The 18,070-nt window shown below is 37.9% G+C and overlaps 2 pseudogenes; both read right to left on the reverse strand.

Moving 5' to 3' along the window:
- Window positions 1-7,895: 7,895 nt before the first annotated feature.
- LOC129249579 (U2 spliceosomal RNA) lies at window positions 7,896-8,079 on the reverse strand (annotated as a pseudogene).
- Window positions 8,080-8,657: 578 nt separating this feature from the next.
- On the reverse strand, window positions 8,658-8,844 carry LOC129249552 (U2 spliceosomal RNA; annotated as a pseudogene).
- Window positions 8,845-18,070: the final 9,226 nt, after the last annotated feature.

The raw sequence follows: 18,070 nt of genomic DNA on the forward strand, positions 1-18,070 counted from the left end.
GAAAAAACTAAAGTACTAACCTGCCACTAGTTTGATATTTGTCGACAGTCGGTTACCTAATCTTGAAAACAGCATCAAATTTTAAACTTTGAGTTTACTATTTTAGGAGACACAGTTTATTTATAAAATTATTTTTAAAATGAAGTAAATTTATTTTATGAACAGATATAAATTCCATCAGGACATATTTTTTTGTATAACATTTGTTCAAAACATGCATCATGTGCCTGTAAAGAAGCTGCATTTTCTTGCATCTCTTAAGTGGCACTTTTGACCACTATTCTGTTCTGCCTGAGCTCTGCCATGGCTCATTCTCTATACGTGGCTCCCTTGTACTCGGGGTAGCACACCTTTTGCTTTAATGTACCCTAGAAGAAGTAGTAGGCTAAAGGGGTGAGATCTGCGGAAAAATTTTGTAGGAAATAATTTCATTTTTAAAAATTCGATATTTGAAGGTCTATCTGATGCCAAAGCATGTATTTTGGAAGTATTTTTGTCGAAGGTGTAAAAAATAATAATAAGTATGCGTTGATTAATGATACAAATTAGGTTTACATATAAAAACTTCACATAGTTACAAAATTTTCGAGTATCTTAAAATCGAACTTCAACCTATACATTACAATTTACACTAGCACATCTTTCCTTTCCATACCAAAAAAACAACCTAGAAGACCAACCCAGCGGGCATTGACTTACGCTTTGCGGAGTATTGAAAAGCCTTAAGCACCATTTTCGTCAAATGAATGCAGTAATCGGGGAATAATTACCAGACATTGCAAAAAAAGATCTCCAACAGCCTCGTGAGATGCGTCTATAACTTACAAATTTACTTTTCCTCACATTATAAAAGGTTAAACCTATAACTATCCAGAAATCACTCCACCTTACTCAATTTTGTTCTAAGATTAGGAATGCGATTCACAGTCGTGAGTACTTAGACGCTTGTCCACTGTACTGCGGCAAAAAATCACGCGCTTGTCAAGTAAGTAGTCCAGATTAGCAAATTTTCTTTCAGACGCTCCTTCTATAGTTTCCAAAGCCTAACCAGCCGAAACGTCGATTTTCTTAAAACGAATAAAGTTCATTTCCGTCATTTCGTAAACAAATCAGTGGGCCCTCTTAGCTACTTGGCAGGAAGATTAGATGAACACCTTATCGCTTATTTCCGTTCTTAATAGCAGTTCAACAGCAGCTGAAGACATAGCGAATGCATCTGACCAGTAGTGTGTACGTTCCATGGCGTAAAAATAGCGTAGCCAACTCAAGAGCTGGATTTCATAAAATATCCGTTCGTGTGCACAATGGCTGCATCGGAGGGGAGCCTATATCAACCCTAAGTGTCGAATTAGATCAAATTCGCAGCTGCGTATCAATAACTGTCTGTGTTTTCAGTGGTTGGCTGCTAATAAGAGTACTTTCGCCTTTCCCATCACCACCTTGCACTGAGCACCAGGAGCCTCTCGAAAAAGACATACATTACACTTATTTAACAAGTGTTTGCTCCGGCGGCCGCCGTAGCCGAACGGGTGGGCGAGAGACTACCATTCGGATACCAAAGTGGAGAAAAAGCGGTTGCTCTTCGGCAGTCAATGGCAAACCTCCGAGCGTATTTTAGCCATGAAACAGCTTCTCATATAAAATATCTGCCCTTCGGAGTCGGCTTAAAAGTGTAGGTCCCTCCATTTGAGGAACAACATAAAGAAGCACACCACAAATAAGAGGAAAAGCTCGGCCAAACACCTAACTGAAGTGTACGCGTCATTTATTTATTTCTTTTTGCTCCACTTGCAAAAATCCCGCATGAAGCTAACCTTCTCTCTACTTGCCGCTTGAGTTAACATATCTAAGCCATGAGCTAAGCCACTTGGCATTTTGAGTACAAATCAGTTGAAGATTTCCACTAACATATAACATTTACGAGATATGAAAAATTTTATATTTAGCGACTTCACTAAAGAAAGTGGTTAGTTGGTAGAAAAACTAATTTTTAATGGTAATATTTCCTCACTGCCTTCGCAATGAAATCGAACCACCCTAATATACTTTACATGCTCGAATAACAACGAAAATAAACCTACATTGCAGCAGCATCCAAAATGCAAAATTGAAGCAAGTTGTACAGCTGCATAAATAATACAAATTTCATATGTTAATACAAATATATACATTAATTTACTAACGGAATTGAACTTTAATAACAAACAAGAGAAAGAAACGGCACCAAGCCAATGTGAAGAAAATCAACACCTCAGGCAAAAAGCGCAGGATGTGTGGAATTTGTCTTTTTGTCACATCCCATAGCTTCTAATTATAAAATAGAATTTGCTCTCCCGAAACAGCAATGTTTTCCTATTCTAATCTTATTTGTCTCATTTTGAGTACAACAAGAAAACAAGATAAAAAGGATGCAATTTTAATGCGCGTCTTTTTGTTGTCTTGGTACAGAAATAATTTGTCGCCTCCGGACTGCAGAGGGTTTTTGTGAACAGTCTTTCATCCGCGAAGTGCGCCCAGGAATTGTCATTGTGCCAGTGTTGTAAATCATTGCGAACATGCCTGTAGTAGGCAGAAAGAAATTCTTATTGCAATTTTCTTATAAAATTTGAGACTTAGAATAGGGCAATGATATTTATGAACTAAAATAAATAGACTAAATTAAGCCTATTAGTACCTAATTGCGCTGGTTAAACTCTTTCAGTAAAAGTGCGATAACTCACTCAATTTTGCTCAGATAATTTTTTGGAAATTTTAACACAATATTACGAAAGCGTTCATCATTTCAAATATTGGAAAAACACAACCCCGGTTAAAAAAATTGCTCAAATGAGCCCAAAGCCTTACTAGTACTCGTACTAAGTTGACTTGGCTAAACTCTTTCAGTCGAGTTTCTATAACTCTCTATGATTTCCATTGCTTTGCTTGAATTTTTTACACAGAACTACCGAAGCATTAGCTTTTTCAAATATGCAAAAACAAAAAACAAAAACACCAATTTGGTGTTTGGAAAAAATTTCATACAAAACATGGTTTGTTTTAATTGAAATCCCATAGTTAATATTATATTTTGTAAATGAGAGATTTTTACTTTTTGCTGACTTTCAAAATGGTGTAAGTTCTTTTGAAGTCATCAAAATTATAAATTGCTGTTAAATACGTTAAAAAATTGATTACATTTTAAATTTAAATCAATTTAATGTTTAAAAAATAAAAAACCAGTGTACGAGTAATAGCAGAAACAATATTTTTCAAATTATCCAAATGTAAAACCTTAAATATCTCCATGTAAAATAAAATGCACTTACACCACTTTCAAAGAAAACGGCTCATATAGATGTATTCTCAGCTGTTACACGAACCGTTCATTACTATGTAAATACGCCAAATATTTACTTCCCTCTAACTGTTAGTCAACTGCAAATCTAAATAATATTACTAATTTTCAACGTTTTATTATTTATAGGAAAAGTTCGTTAATTGAAGGCAACAAGTTGGATGATCCTGAGGACAGCCACGTATACGTCCGCATACATAACCAATAATTATAGAAACAAAAAAAATATTTTTAGCTGATTTGCCGCAACAATTTTCTATGCCATCATGCAGCGCTTAAATGGCCGCATAAATGCCATCAAATTGCGCACGTTTAAGCTACAACACACCGACACGCCGCACAGAATATGCAAGTGCAACACTGTTGTAAATCCTTTCCGATGTGTAAAATACATTGCAGCTTATTATTAGTATTCAGTTTTGTAAATTAGCATTTGTCTATGTATAATAAATATGACTAGCTGTTAATACGAGCATAAAGTTGGTTATTTAGCAACACACACAGGCACATGTACTTCCTGCCGTGTATGTGCTTTAAATACATGCATGCATGCGCATTAACGTACTAATTATCCTTAATTAAAGTACCAATGCCGCATGGATAAATGAGAAACTAATTGATAAAATATTTACATACCTACCATTGGTGTCTTTTATATTAAGGTAGTAAGGGTGAACATTTTTAATTTGGGGGTTTTCGGGATTGATTTCGGGATTTTCGGTACAGCTTCTGGGATTTAGATATTCATTATTTTACAGCAATTACAATAATTTGACTGGAAAAAATTAAATAAATTGCTTCAATCTTGTTTGAAAGGACCTCTTCCATAATAAATTGTAAATGAGAGATTTTCATTTTTACTTTTTTCCCTATTTTATTTAAAATGAAAATTCCTTCATTAGTAACAAAACAGAAGAAAATATTACATTTATACCCATTAAGTGATACTTAAATACAAAAAACTGAAAAAGTAAAAAAAAAATGTCTTTATGGTTGAAAGAAGGAAGCTTGCAGAGTCCGACACTCGAAGGGTAACCAACTTCAGACCGCTCGCGCAGTTGATGCACGGGCATCAGCTGTTTGTTAGCTCACTAAATCACAGTCCAGAGTATTGTTTACAAGCGCGCGGAAGCATTTTGTTAGAGTAAATGCGAAATGTTATCGAGAAAGTAGTCTGGACGTTGTTTTGAAACCGTGGGCAGACAAACATTTTGGTGGCACACCATGGACGTTTCAACAGGACTCGGCACCGTCTCACAAGTCTCGAGTAAACCAAGAATGGCTAAAAAACAATATTCCAGACTTCGTAACGTCCACAGAATGGCGCTCAAATTCACCAGACGCCAATCCTACGGATTATTCTCTTTGAGCCGTTTTGGAGATAAAGGTCCGAACTAAATGATTCACCAGTCTCGAGGCGCTGAAAACAGCCATTGTCCGCGAGTGGGCCGAAATATCTGAAAGTCATATTCGGGCAGCTTGCGATTCGTTTCTGGACCGTCTCGAGGTCATAGTTAAGACAAAAAGGTGGTCATGTCGAGAAAAAGTAAATTGATTCATAATTTTGTATTATTTTCACACATTTTTTACTTTGAATTGAATAAAAAAATTGAAAAAAAAAAAAATTGTCCAAACCAAATTTACGGCCTTTTGTTAATTGATTACACTTCGAGTGCCGGGCCATGTACATTTTAATCTCATGCAATTTGAACGAGAAAATAGGCTTTATGTTAAAATAAATAATCAATTAAGTTTAGAAAATTAAAGATTACTTATAAAACACCAAAATCGCGGGTTTAGCATTCCTGGTAGGTTGTTATGGTTCTGAATGAACATTTTAAATGCGGTGTATTCTTGTGTGGCAATATAGAGAAAAAAAGATTGTTTTCGGCGGTGAGGTTGGGTTAAAAATGTTTTCGCACGATATAGTAACCATCGTTACTACGTTTGTGGTGATTCCACTAAAAATATCCCTCCTCTTCTCTTGGATATTTCCCTCCATCGATGGACTGCTTCCGCATTGCATCGAGATAGAGGTGCAAGACCGCATCCTAAGAAGAGCACTTACTTACTCACCCTGTGTTCACAGTCACCTGTTTTGAAAAACCTATGCTCAATGCTTTTCAGCACAACTTTCCATTTACGCCTCTTTGCTTGGAAAATATCTTACACGAAATATCCGACGGCATTCCATTTGTCTACGTCTATGATCATTTTCTTGACTATTTCTTCAGGTGTAAATACACCAATAAGTCGTTGCAGACCTGTGTTCCACTTCTCGCTTTTAAAGAGAGTGTGCTTCGCATCATCATACTCAGTATCTCCATAAAAGCAGTTTGGTGGGTTCACCTTTCGCATTCGCTACAAATACTTGCGGAAGGACCCATGTCCGGACAAAAACTGTGCGAGGTAATAGTTAACCTCACCATGCTTTCTTTCTACCCACTTTTTTAGATCGGGTATTAGTCTCGCTATCCATCTACCGTACCGTTCAGAGTTCCATCTTGCCTGCCAAAGTGTGAGCGTTTGAATTCTAATGTCGGAGAAGCATAGTACTGGGATTCTTGAGATTTTTGCCTCTCATCTCCGTTTGCGCTCTTGTGCTAGAATATTATATGGATGGTTCCGCTGATAACTAAAGCCGCTGCTTCTGCTAATGTTCTGTATGAAGAAGCCACTCTGAGAGCGCAGGTACATTGCACCGATTGCAAAGTTTTTCACCGGCATTGCACCCTTAGCGAATCTGCCCATATTTCGCATCCGCATAAGAGAATCGAGTTCGTCGTGTCCATTAAAAGTTTTCGCTTACTCTGAGTTGGACCTCCAAGGTTTGCCATGACCTTACTTAACATGCCTCTTACTTTGGTAGGTCTTGAGGCAGCATGATTTATGTGCGCCCAGTAAGTTTGCCTTGTGTCTAAATGCACTCTTAGGTATTTGACCACTCTCTTTGTCGATAAAGTGGCATCGAGTACTTGTATATCTATTTCTAATGGTATACATCTGCCGGTTAGAAGGATGAGCTCTGTTTAATCTGTGGTTAACTAGCCATGTCTGAACTCGGATCATCACCTGCTTTATCTCGCTTTTGGCTTCGTCAGTGTTTCCCACTAAATGCACATCCTCAGACAGAAAAAATCCATACAACTCGTTTTTAGAACTGTGATGCTGCAGTACTTCTATGTGTTGTGAAAATAGTTATAGAAAACTGTATCGTGTATGTCAATTTATGTAGTTCAGGGAATTTGTCAAGAACATAAAACAAAGCAAATTAAAGTATGAACAAAATTTTACTATCGTCCGTTACAACAGATTTTCGCTAACTTTACACAGGAACACCAGCACAATGATTACAACAGCTCATGCAACCTGTGTGACTTAATTTTGGAGAACTAAATAAATTACAGGAGGTATTGTAGCTCCAACTGGATGGGTACGGTAGTAAAGAACTGCCTCCTTATGCTTAAACCGCTTGCACATTATTCGTCTTTTTTTAGACATTTTCTGTTTTGTGAACAAGAGGAAGGCGAAAGGGCACGTCTGGTGTATAGAATTTTATTTTTGGCAAAAATAATATACAATATAAGTAATAAACTTCTATCCACAAGCAGGTAGCTCTATTAGAGCTGTAGCTGTTATGAAGCCTCAATCTGGTGCTTAGTTTGCCTTGTTTGGTGCTGGTTTTGTTGAGCATGGCTTCTGTGGCAGTATAGAAAGCACAAACGAAGCGGCTAGCCTCAAGAAACTATTATCGAAATACTCGACCACGCCCAACTTAATACGTAAAACCAACGGAGACTGGATTGATAGTTCTGAAGATCTAGTCAATACACATTTTCCAAGATGCATAGACTACTGAGGTCAAGTGCTTGTAAGAATTTATGTATAGGGATGTTATTGTGATATTCAAAGAAAAATGCTATTTTTTATATAATAATATAAATCATCGGATGTTTATTTCATTATAAAGAGGAAGGTGTACCGTTAATAGTGGAAAATAATATCAGGCAAATGACCACCACGACCACACTTACAGGACAATATTCTTTTCATGAAATTTTCCATAACCGAATTGCAAAGTGGCTGCCCTACGACCTCGAAAGCCTCACGAATTCCATCTTTGAGGTCTTGAATCGACCCTGGGCTGTTGGCGTAGACCTTTCCTTTCACGTGGCCCTAAGAAAAAATACCAGTCTAACGGTTAGACTTGATAGAAGTGAAACCTTCCGTAAAACAAACTGAGAGAGAATAAGACGAAAGCAGCATTAGGAGCGGGATAATTATAGGTTCATTATAATATTGCTATAAAGTTCATATTTTATTTTCTTCATTTTATCATTATTCATCCTCAATGTTTTCAATTTCAACAAATGATACGAGTGGCTTATGATAGATAAAATATGATACAAATGCTTTGGTTTCGATGTTGTCAAAAAAAATACCCAAACGGACCGAAGAAACAGACTTACAAATTTCTTCCATTTTCGTCTACTTGTATTCATATAAAAATTTATGTCTCTTCCCACCAAAGCTAAATGTATTAGTATATTTCTGCTTGTATTTATTCAAGGCCGAAATCCCGGCCGTACTGCAATACCGGGTCAACCCGTGGCAGAAGTGGAGCAAGCCCCTAAAACACTCCGCCCATTTCCAAAAATCAGTTCAACATTTGTTGTCCTCCAATGGAAGATCTATCAGATGTTAAGCTGATAAACACACTACCTAGTCAATACATTTTAAATAATAAACCTAATAAACCTTTTGAGAATTACACGCTCACAAAAAAAAATTAATGTACGAAATATTTATACCGATTCACTTAAACTGACTTTCAGTATCTAAACCAAAAATAGAAAAGCCAAAAAACTGTTTTCAATAAATAATCAGAAATGTCCTACAATGCAAATTTCAAAAAAAAAAAAAAAATTTTTATTTCTTGTGATTCGAACCAAGAATTTTGGATCGGAAGCTCACATTGCTAGCCGCTCGGCTATCGCGCCGTACTGTCGGTGCTGGCCTAAAAGTTATTTAGTTCGTCGCTACGTTTATATGATGTAATTCGTTTCACTTTTTCCCAAATCACTCCCAACGATTCTAAAGAAGTTTTCACTTCAAAAATTAATGTACGAAATATTTATACCGATTCACTTAAACTGACTTTCAGTATCTAAACCAAAAAAAAACTGTTTTCAATAAATAATCAGAAATGTCCTACAATGCAAATTTCAAAACAAAAAATTCCATTTTCGTCTACATGCATTCATATAAAAATTTATGGCTCTTCCCACCAAAGCTAAATGTACTAGTATATTTTTTTTTGTATTTATTCAAAGCCGAAATCCCGGCGGTACTGCAATACCGGGTCAACCCGTGGCAGAGAAGGAGCAAGCCCCTAATAAAGCACTCCGCCCATTTCCAAAAATTAGTTTAACATTTGTTGTCCTCCGATGGAGGATCTATCAGATGTTAAGCTGATAACCACACTACCTAGTCAATACATTTTAAATAATAAACCTAATAAAACTCTTGAGAATTACACGCTCACAAAAATTATTTATATCAACATATAATATAACGCTTCGTAACTAAATAACTTTTAGGTCAGCGACAACAGCATGGCGCGGTAGCCGAGCGACTAGCAATGTGAGTTTCCGATCCAAAATCCTTGGTTCGAATCACAAGAAAAAATAAAAGTTATTTTTATTTAGTTCGTCGCTACTTTTATATCAACATATAATATAACGCTTCGTAGCCAAGTTGGTCGCTTTTTTCGTTTCACTTTTCCTCAAATCACTCCCAACGATTCTAAAGAAGTTTTCACTTCAAAAAGTCACAAGGTGTTAAATCTCACGATCTCGGTGGCCAATTATGATCACCTCTTCCAGAGATAACACGATCCGGAAACTTTTCCCGTAAATGATCAACGGTTTGGTTTCTTGTGTGGCACGTAGCACCATCTTGTCGAAAATAAACGTGGTCCAGATTAATACCGTCCAATTCCGGCCATGAAAAATCCTTAATCATCTCTCGATTGCGCTATCCGTACAACTTATACCTGTTAATGGAAAACCCTTTAGTAACCATTCCGGAAGACATTAGTACAATACAAAAAATAAAATGATCAACAAACACTTTTCACTCATTTAAATCACCAGTTATAGATGGCATTTTCACCGCCATGCTCTACAAGATGAGGAATTTGTTGGTACCATGGCTAACAGCGATATACACAGGAGCTTCGACTATGTACTCTAGAGAGAGGCAAGGGTTGTGTTTATACCGAAGTCAGATAAAAGCAAGCCCATACTGTCAAGGGAATATAGGCCCATCTGTTTGACTTCATTACTTCTGAAGACGCTTGAGAAAATCCTCGACGCCCGCATTAGAGAAAATTGGATGTCAGACTTTATGTCTAAGTCACAACACGCATATAAGCAGGTTCCCAGAGATTGCGTTACACTCACTAGTGGTAGATGTAAAGAAAGCTCTATAGTACAAAAAATATGCTTTGGGAGTTTTTCTAGGCATTAGTGAATACTCCAATAATGAGTCGCGGTAAGCTATTTTAAGATCCGCTGTTTATTCGTGGACTAGCAAACCCGGCCCCCTTCGCTGGGCACACTAAAATAGAATAGATATGGTTTAGAACAGAAAATATATGATTTTCATATTATTTATTTCTTTATTCCTTATTCAAGCGCTTTGGCATAAACAATATTTTTTGTTTTTTTATTTGTTTTTGAGTAAATATAAAATATAAATTGAAAATCAGGAAAAAAGAAGATTGTTTTTAAATTTCAAATCAACGCATATGAATAAACAATCGTCTTTTTTTCTGATCATCCATGAATTTTTCGTTTCAATTTATATGTTTTATTAAGCATTGGAGCCTTTTTAACCATTATCCATTTATATTTTTCAAAAAAAAAAAACGAAAAAAAAATTTTTTTCCAGGAACACATAATTTCATTCGGATTTCACATTAAATTCTCAAATTTCGTAAGAAATTATTCACTGTTCCAAAATCCACTCCAAAAAAATTCACAAACAATTTTTACATGTTGCACTTACGTTTTTTCCTTATGGCATCGAAATCAGAAAGAAATATTGACACATTGTAACTCACACTGTCAATTTGACAGTTCAGTTCCGCCCCAAGCGTTAAAAAAGTAAGCGACATTATGGCTGGTTCAAAAGAACGCTGTACCCGTTGCCAGTGCTCCGAATTACAACCAAACTTTACGAAACCCATTTTCAATACTTACTTAACAATGTGCGTAAGTTTGGTTTAATTCGGTGCAAAGACACGACGGGTCCACGTTTTGGCATATATTTCGAGACCCTAGTCATCACTAGGTATGAAAATTACCCCGTATTAAAGCACTTATCAACAGCTTTAATTTGATACCCATATTGTACATACACAACCAAAGGTTACCCGGGTCCACGTTTTGACCTATATCTCGAGACCCCAGTCACGGAGCGGCATGAAAAATACTCTGTACTAAAGCATTCACCAACAGCTTTCGTTTGATATCCATATTGTACAAACACATTCTAGGGTCCACGTTTTGGTCTCTATCTCGAGACCCTAGTCACGGAGCGGCATGAAAAATACTCTGGACTAAAGCATTCACCAACAGCTTCCATTTGATACCCATATTGTACATACACATCCGAAGGTTACCCGGGTCCACGTTTTGACCTATATCTCGAGCCCTATTTCCAAAATAAAATATAATCCATGTTACTCGTGGATGATGTAGCTTTCGAATGGTGGAAGAATTTTTAAAATCGGTCTAGTAGTTTTTGAGCCTATTCATAACAACCAAACAAACAAAGTTTTCCTCTTTATAATATTAGTATATATAAAGAACCTTTTAGGATGTAGAACTGTAAGAGCTAAATGGAACGAAACTTAATTCACTATATGGAATCTGCTTCCTTCTATAGCTGTAGTAAAGCCAATATTACTCTACTCTGCTCGAGTGTGGTGTATAGTTTTAAGCAAATCCGCTTATGAAATACCTATGCTAAGTATTCAACGTCTAGGTGCACTACAGGGACAATGAGAACTACTCCAGCGGCAGCGCTTGAAAGAATACTCAACCTGCCGCCGCTCGATATTGCGGCTGAATATCTAGCAGCTAAGTCTGCCGTAAGACTTATCGCAATGAGTGTATAGATTCCGAAAAACAATGGAAGGAGAGGGGTGGAAAAGAGGCATGAAATCTAGCTTCATTTACTTAGTTATAAGTTCTGCCACAAGTTAAGTCCGTTATAGATATGAAATTATAATACTTTTTTAATGAAGTTAGTTTTATTTAATCATGTAAATATTGAAAAATTTGTTTAATTTTAATTCGAAATGGCCAAGATTTGCTTTTGTAAAGCCTTCAAACGCTAAGGCCCTTCAGCTATTGCAGCACACACGATTTACATTGACCTTGGGGTCGCTGCTCGAACCAAAGATTGTTTGAGACTATCCAAATTAGGCTGTGAGGTCTTCGACAGCCCCTGTTCTCCAATTCTGACTACTAGCTGTAGACTAATCGATTCAGATCTGGACTTCCAGATGGCCCATGAACTCAGGAATATTGTTTTTAGCCTCAGCTGGGTAGTTTTTGCGTTATGGGCTAGAGCGGAACCTTGTTGGAAGATCCAGCGCTCTCCATTGACGAGAGTACTGCACAACGGCTTCACCACACCTTCTAAGACATTATTTTGGTACACTTTTGCGCCGATATTACCCCTTTTTCGCAGAAATGTAGAGATGTAACGCCTTTACAAGACACTCCCCAGCAAACCATTACGGAGACTAGAAGGTGACCAAGCTGAAACATTGGAACAACATTTTCTGCATCCTTAGAAGTTTTAGCATGGATTTTGCCCTTTTGCTTATTAAAAAATTCTTCGACAGTGAAATTTTTTTCATCTGTGAAAATAATATTTTCATGGCTGTTGACCGCGTGCCATCGAAGAAGCTGCTTGCATCTGTCGAGTCTAATTTTATTCTAGTGCGTTGTCAAAAGGTTACCAGTTGAGCGACGGTAGGCTTTTATGTGGAGATCATCTGTAATTAGTCTTGACATGAATCTGGTCAATACACTCATTTCCCTGGACGTGTTTTTCCGGCTTTCTAAGGGGAATTCTGCGAATTTTATTTCGAACGGCTTTTATGGTTGTACTGTTTCGAACCACGCGAGTACGACCACTTCTTTTTCTGCCTGCCGCTTCAGACGTTTGGGAAAATCGATTGATCGTGCGGCAAACAATTATTTTCGAAATATTAAGTTTTTTCATTAATTCGTAAATCTCACTTGCACTTTTACCTCACTTTTGTAATATCCCTGCAATGCGTTTGCAATGCTCCCCACTGCATTGTTAGCAAGCTAAATTTGTCACGAAACTGACTATAATTTATAAGTACAGAATCCGGCGCTCGAAGTGTAACCAACTTTTGAACGCTCGCGCGGAAGCATTTTGCCAAGAGTAAACGCGAAAAGAGGTCATTAATGGATTTCAAACGTAATAGTGTGATTGCATTATATTTGACGGGAAAATCACAAGCAGCAATTGTTCGTGAGCTCGAGCACCTCAAAGTAAATAAAGTTTTTGTTTATCGCACTATTACTCGTTACGCTGATACTGGTAGCACCGCAAAACGTATTGGAGATGGTCATCAAAAGACTGCAACGTCACGTGACGGTTCATGGTTCAAAACGTGAAGAAGCGATTTGAGCGAAATCCCCGACGAAATGTCAATCAAATGATGAAAACTAAAAATATCTGACCGTAGCATCCACCGCATACCGAAAAATTATTTCAAAGTCAGGTCTTACAAGATCTAAAAGGCGCATGATCTCACACCAAGGCAGCAACAGAGGAGACTTGATAGAGCAAAGGAGTTGCCTCGTTTGGTCGAAAACGGTCAATTTCCGTACATTGCGTTTTCAGCAATTCCTAAACTCCCAAAACGAAAGGGGTTTATTTACCGTTCATATTTACCGTTTATACCGACAAGTTCATATGAGTTCATTTGAGTCATCGATTGGCCACCAGGAGGAAGCACCCGTCACAGTTAATGGTTGGGCCGCTATAACCTCGATTTCATCGAGCTTGGCGTCAAGTCAAATGCGAAATATAATCGGGAAAGTATTCTGGAGGTTGCTTTGAAGCCGTGGGAAGACAAACATTTTGCTGGAAGACCATGGACGTTTCCGCAGGACTCGGCACCGTCTCACAAAGCTCGAGTGTACCAAGAATGGCTAGAAAACAACGTTCCGAACTTCATAACGTCCACACAATGGCTTTCAAATTCACCAGACGCGAATCCGATGGATTATTCTCTTTGGGCCATTTAGGAGAGCCAGGTCCGAACTAAAATATTCACCAGCTTCGAGGCGCTGAAAAAAGCCATTGTCCTCACCAAAATATCTGCAAGCACATTCGAGCAGCTTGCGTTTCGTTTCTGGACCACGTCAAGGCAAAAGGTGGAGGTTTCGAGCAAAAGTAAATTTATTCTTAGATTTAATAGTATGTAAATTCACACATTTTTTTCTTTGAATTAAATAAAAGTATGCATTCTGAAAATTGCCACAAAATTTAAGGATTGACTAAGTATATACCGGCAGCTCAAAAATGTTGGACGAAGTAGGCATCCGGGCATTGAGACTCCCTATCCGCTGCAATATCTTTGAAGCAGAAGTCTTTGCTGTAGGGAAGGCTGCAGAAATAGCATACGCAAAGACATCGAGCAACTATGATACAAAATAAATATATACGTTGATAGTCAATCGGCGATAAAGGCGATAGACTCATACGAAATTTCATCTCAAAATATTCTTAAGAGCAGGGAAGCCGCAGAGAGACTGGCCGCACATTTATTGGGTGCCCTGACATAAAGGCATTGCAAGAAACGAAATTGTAGATGCGACTGCTAAAAGCGCTGTTTACATACAATTTGAACCAGAAACCGACATACTGAAGCCTCTACATAAGATATACAAAGACATCGTTGCGGACATGAAAATATGGATAGACAGGAGGTGGCCACTTGCAAAACCGCGAAAATCAGGTTTGCACAGAATGCAGATAAATACGCCGGACTCGTACTAGCCACAATTACGTACGGGCCACAATTTGCTAGAGGCACACACAGACAAAATAGGAATCGCAAACAAGGGAATCGCAGAGGGAAACTCTGGAATGCCTCCTATGTGTTCGCCCTGCATTAGCTAGAAACTGAATGCAATGTCTGGGAGCTATACAAAAAACGAAGTTGGAATATTTCTCGAGGTTTGAGCTTCATCGCTTACTTAGAATAGCAAAGGGGTTTAGGTTTATTACAAGAAGTCTACTACAAAGAAATGTAAATGTAAATGTACATCTGGTCCATCTGGTACCACCTAGGACCAATAGGTCAATGATATGGCTTTCAGCTAGCCAGGTCAACCCAAACCAACCTAACCTTGTATATGAAGTCGATTGCAATATGTTTCCGGTTGCCTTCCATAGTGAAGAGTCAATAGCTGCAGTTCGTGATAAGCGAGATATACTACTGTTTGCAAAAAGTAAGGTGAATTTATTTGTCAAACTTCGCGGGATTAAAATTTTGCTCTAGTTATTTTTTTCATGAGTTGGCAGCACTGTTGATAGCATCTGGGCCAACTTTCATGTGAATGTCATTATCAGTAATATATTTACGCTTGTGTTTACCAAACGACCTAGAGTGCATATTTCGATTTTTCAATGTCTGATTTGATTGAGCAGAGAAGTGCCATCAGATTTTGTTTGCGGAATGAAATTTCGGCTGCGGAAACGTTTAGCATGTTGCAGAAGGTATTTGGTGATTCGACCATGTCGCAGAAAAATGTTTATAAGTGATACAAAGACTTCAAAGAGGGTCGAGAACGTGGAGCGCTCCGGACGACCATCGACGTCAACAGATGACCAACACGTCAATGAAGTGAAGGAGTTAGTGTTCAAAAATCGTCGGTTCACTTTTAAAAACCTAACTGATATGATCGGAATATCAGAAGGATCTGTGAAAATCATTTTGAAATACCATTTGGGCCTACGAAAAGTCAAATCTTGTTTGGCACCGAAAACTCTCAATTTCTTGGAAAAAAGTCGTCGCGTTGATGTGTGTGAAACAATGCTTTCAGACTATCAGGACAAGCTCAAATGCATCATAACGGGAAATGAGACTTGGATTTATGCTTACGACCCTGAAACAACCGACCAATCAAGCGAATATCGTGCTAAAGGCGAGGCCAGACCGAAAAGAGCACGTCAAAGTCGTTCAAAAATAAAGATCAAAAAATTCCACGCATATCGTTCCGCAACCACCGTATTTGCCTGATTTGGCTCCGTGTGACTTCTGGCTATTCTCAAAACTCAAGAGACCACTCCGGGGAACGCGTTTCGAGTCGATTGAGGAGATAAAAGCTGAATCGAAGAATCTGCTGATGGCTATACCGGAAATGGACTATTTGGCATGTTTCGGGGATTGCAAAAATCGTTGGCATAAGTGTATTTCATCGAGAGGGGATTGTTTTGAAGGGGATGAAATTGATTTACAAGAATAAATAAAAATGTTTCATTTTACAACCAAATTCACATTACTTTTTGCCCACAGTAGTATTTGTGCATTTGCGTGCACTATTTTCTACTTTTCAGCGCATTTTTTTTAAATTTTTTTTTTTATTTCATTTGTATTTAGTTCAGTCTTAAATAAATAAATAAATAATTGGCGCCTGCACTTCTGTTAGGTATTTGGTAGATCTTCTCTCCCTTTTCCGACGTGCGTCTTGATGATGTTCCAAAATTGTAGGGACCTACAGTTTCATTCCGAACAGCAAATGGTTTTTCATGGCATATATGCACTCGGAGGTTTGCCATTGCCTGCCGTGAGGCGACCACTACCAGAAAAAGAATTTTCCATCATTTTGCTATTTCGAACTTACATATTCCGAATGGTGGTCACACACTCCCCAAAAGGAGAGGAGGGATCGTTTTAGTGTCCACACCACACGACGCAGTAGACGACGGTCGCTATAAGTGCGAAGGCTTTTTGAACCCTACCTCACCCACCAAAAAAAAAAAAAAAATGGTGGTCACACACCAATCCATTCGGCTATGGCGGACAAAGTGGTCGCGGAATAAAAAATTATGTTCACTCAATTCAAGTTTTTAGCGAGAGTGAGAAATGGTTTTATCGATGAAATATGTTTTCAAATAAAATCTTACAGAAATGAATAAAAACAGAATTTAAGAAATATGTCCTCGCCATTTCCCCGGGGGCACAAACTGAGACTTTTATAAACAAACACTGGTGCACTCAAATGCAAAAATACGTTCCCTTACTCTGCGTTTCGTCTTTTTATTCCACATTAAGGGGAAAAATAAAAAAAATACAGCAGGTGGAAATGAACTCGTGAGAGTGAAAAAAGCAAAAAAAAAATAAATAAAGTCACTTTCCTTTTCATTATTCTGGTTTATGTACAGGTATGCGTGTAGCTGCACAAAGCTGGGGAAGACATTATTCAAACAGTTGCCGCAAAGAATTCATATCACAAGGCAGACGCAAGGACAAACACAACAACGAGTAACGAGTCATTACTAACGGCAATGGATGCAAAAAGGGATTGCAAATAGTAGCTTTGTTTACGACTTTTTTTCTCTTCGCTTATTCTATATTTGTTTGCTCAAGACACAGTAGCTAAATGCGGTGACAGTGCGTCGGTTGGTAAATAAAGGATATGAACTTCACTAATGTGGTCTTATGACTGTATCATTGACAAGAACGTAAATAGGTGAGTAAATAAGGTATGGAAACAACGTGTTGCACATATCTATATATATATACACACAAACGTAAGTGTGGTTTATGCAATTTTACCGCAAATATATTCATATCCGCAAGTGTAAGTAACACAAACGTGACTATTTTATTTGCAACCACTGGGTGTTGCAGGAGCTTGGCAAACTTTTGTATAAATATTTACTTTCATAATAGTTGCTAGAGTAAAATTGTGTGATAGTAGTTCAAGTAAAAATCTGTTTACAGTTGAATTGAAAAATGTATATGAGACTGAAGAATTTTATGAAATTTTCATACATTTTCGTGTTTCGTTTATTTATTTAACTTCTGGTACAATATTTTCCACAAACTAGTTGAGGTTAATTACGAACTTCATGTACCGACCCTCCAGAAAGATGGGAGTACTGGCGCTTATCGAAGTTATATTTAGTTAGTAGTATCTTTTGGAAGAACACACACCAAGTTTCAGCCAGATCGGTGTACCTATTTGTGCTTAGCCTGCATTTGAATCGATGAAGTCGATTGTTTTTCCTTTTCTATCAAGACAACGCACGACAACTAATAGAAATAGGGATTCACATCCCACCTATTCTCCAGGCTTGGCTCCTTGGACGAAGTATATGAGCCTAAGAGGAGACTACGTCTAAAAATAAAAAAGGTTTACCGCAAGCAAGAAAGACTTTCCTCGCTGGTGGGGCAAGACGCTGACCGACTTGAAAGAGAAGGTTAGGGAGTCTTCAACAAATGTTACCAAATAAGGAACTTTCAAGATTACCGAGGAGTTTTAAAAGAGTATAAGAAAGCCATTAGAGATGCGAAGCGCAACTCTGGGAAAGAGTACCGCGAATCCATCGAATCCGTAAAAGACTCGGCCAGACTCAGCAGGATCCAATCCAAGGACCACTCCTGTA

The sequence above is a fragment of the Anastrepha obliqua genome, chromosome 5 (assembly GCF_027943255.1).
Source record: "Anastrepha obliqua isolate idAnaObli1 chromosome 5, idAnaObli1_1.0, whole genome shotgun sequence".
NCBI lineage: Eukaryota > Metazoa > Arthropoda > Insecta > Diptera > Tephritidae > Anastrepha > Anastrepha obliqua.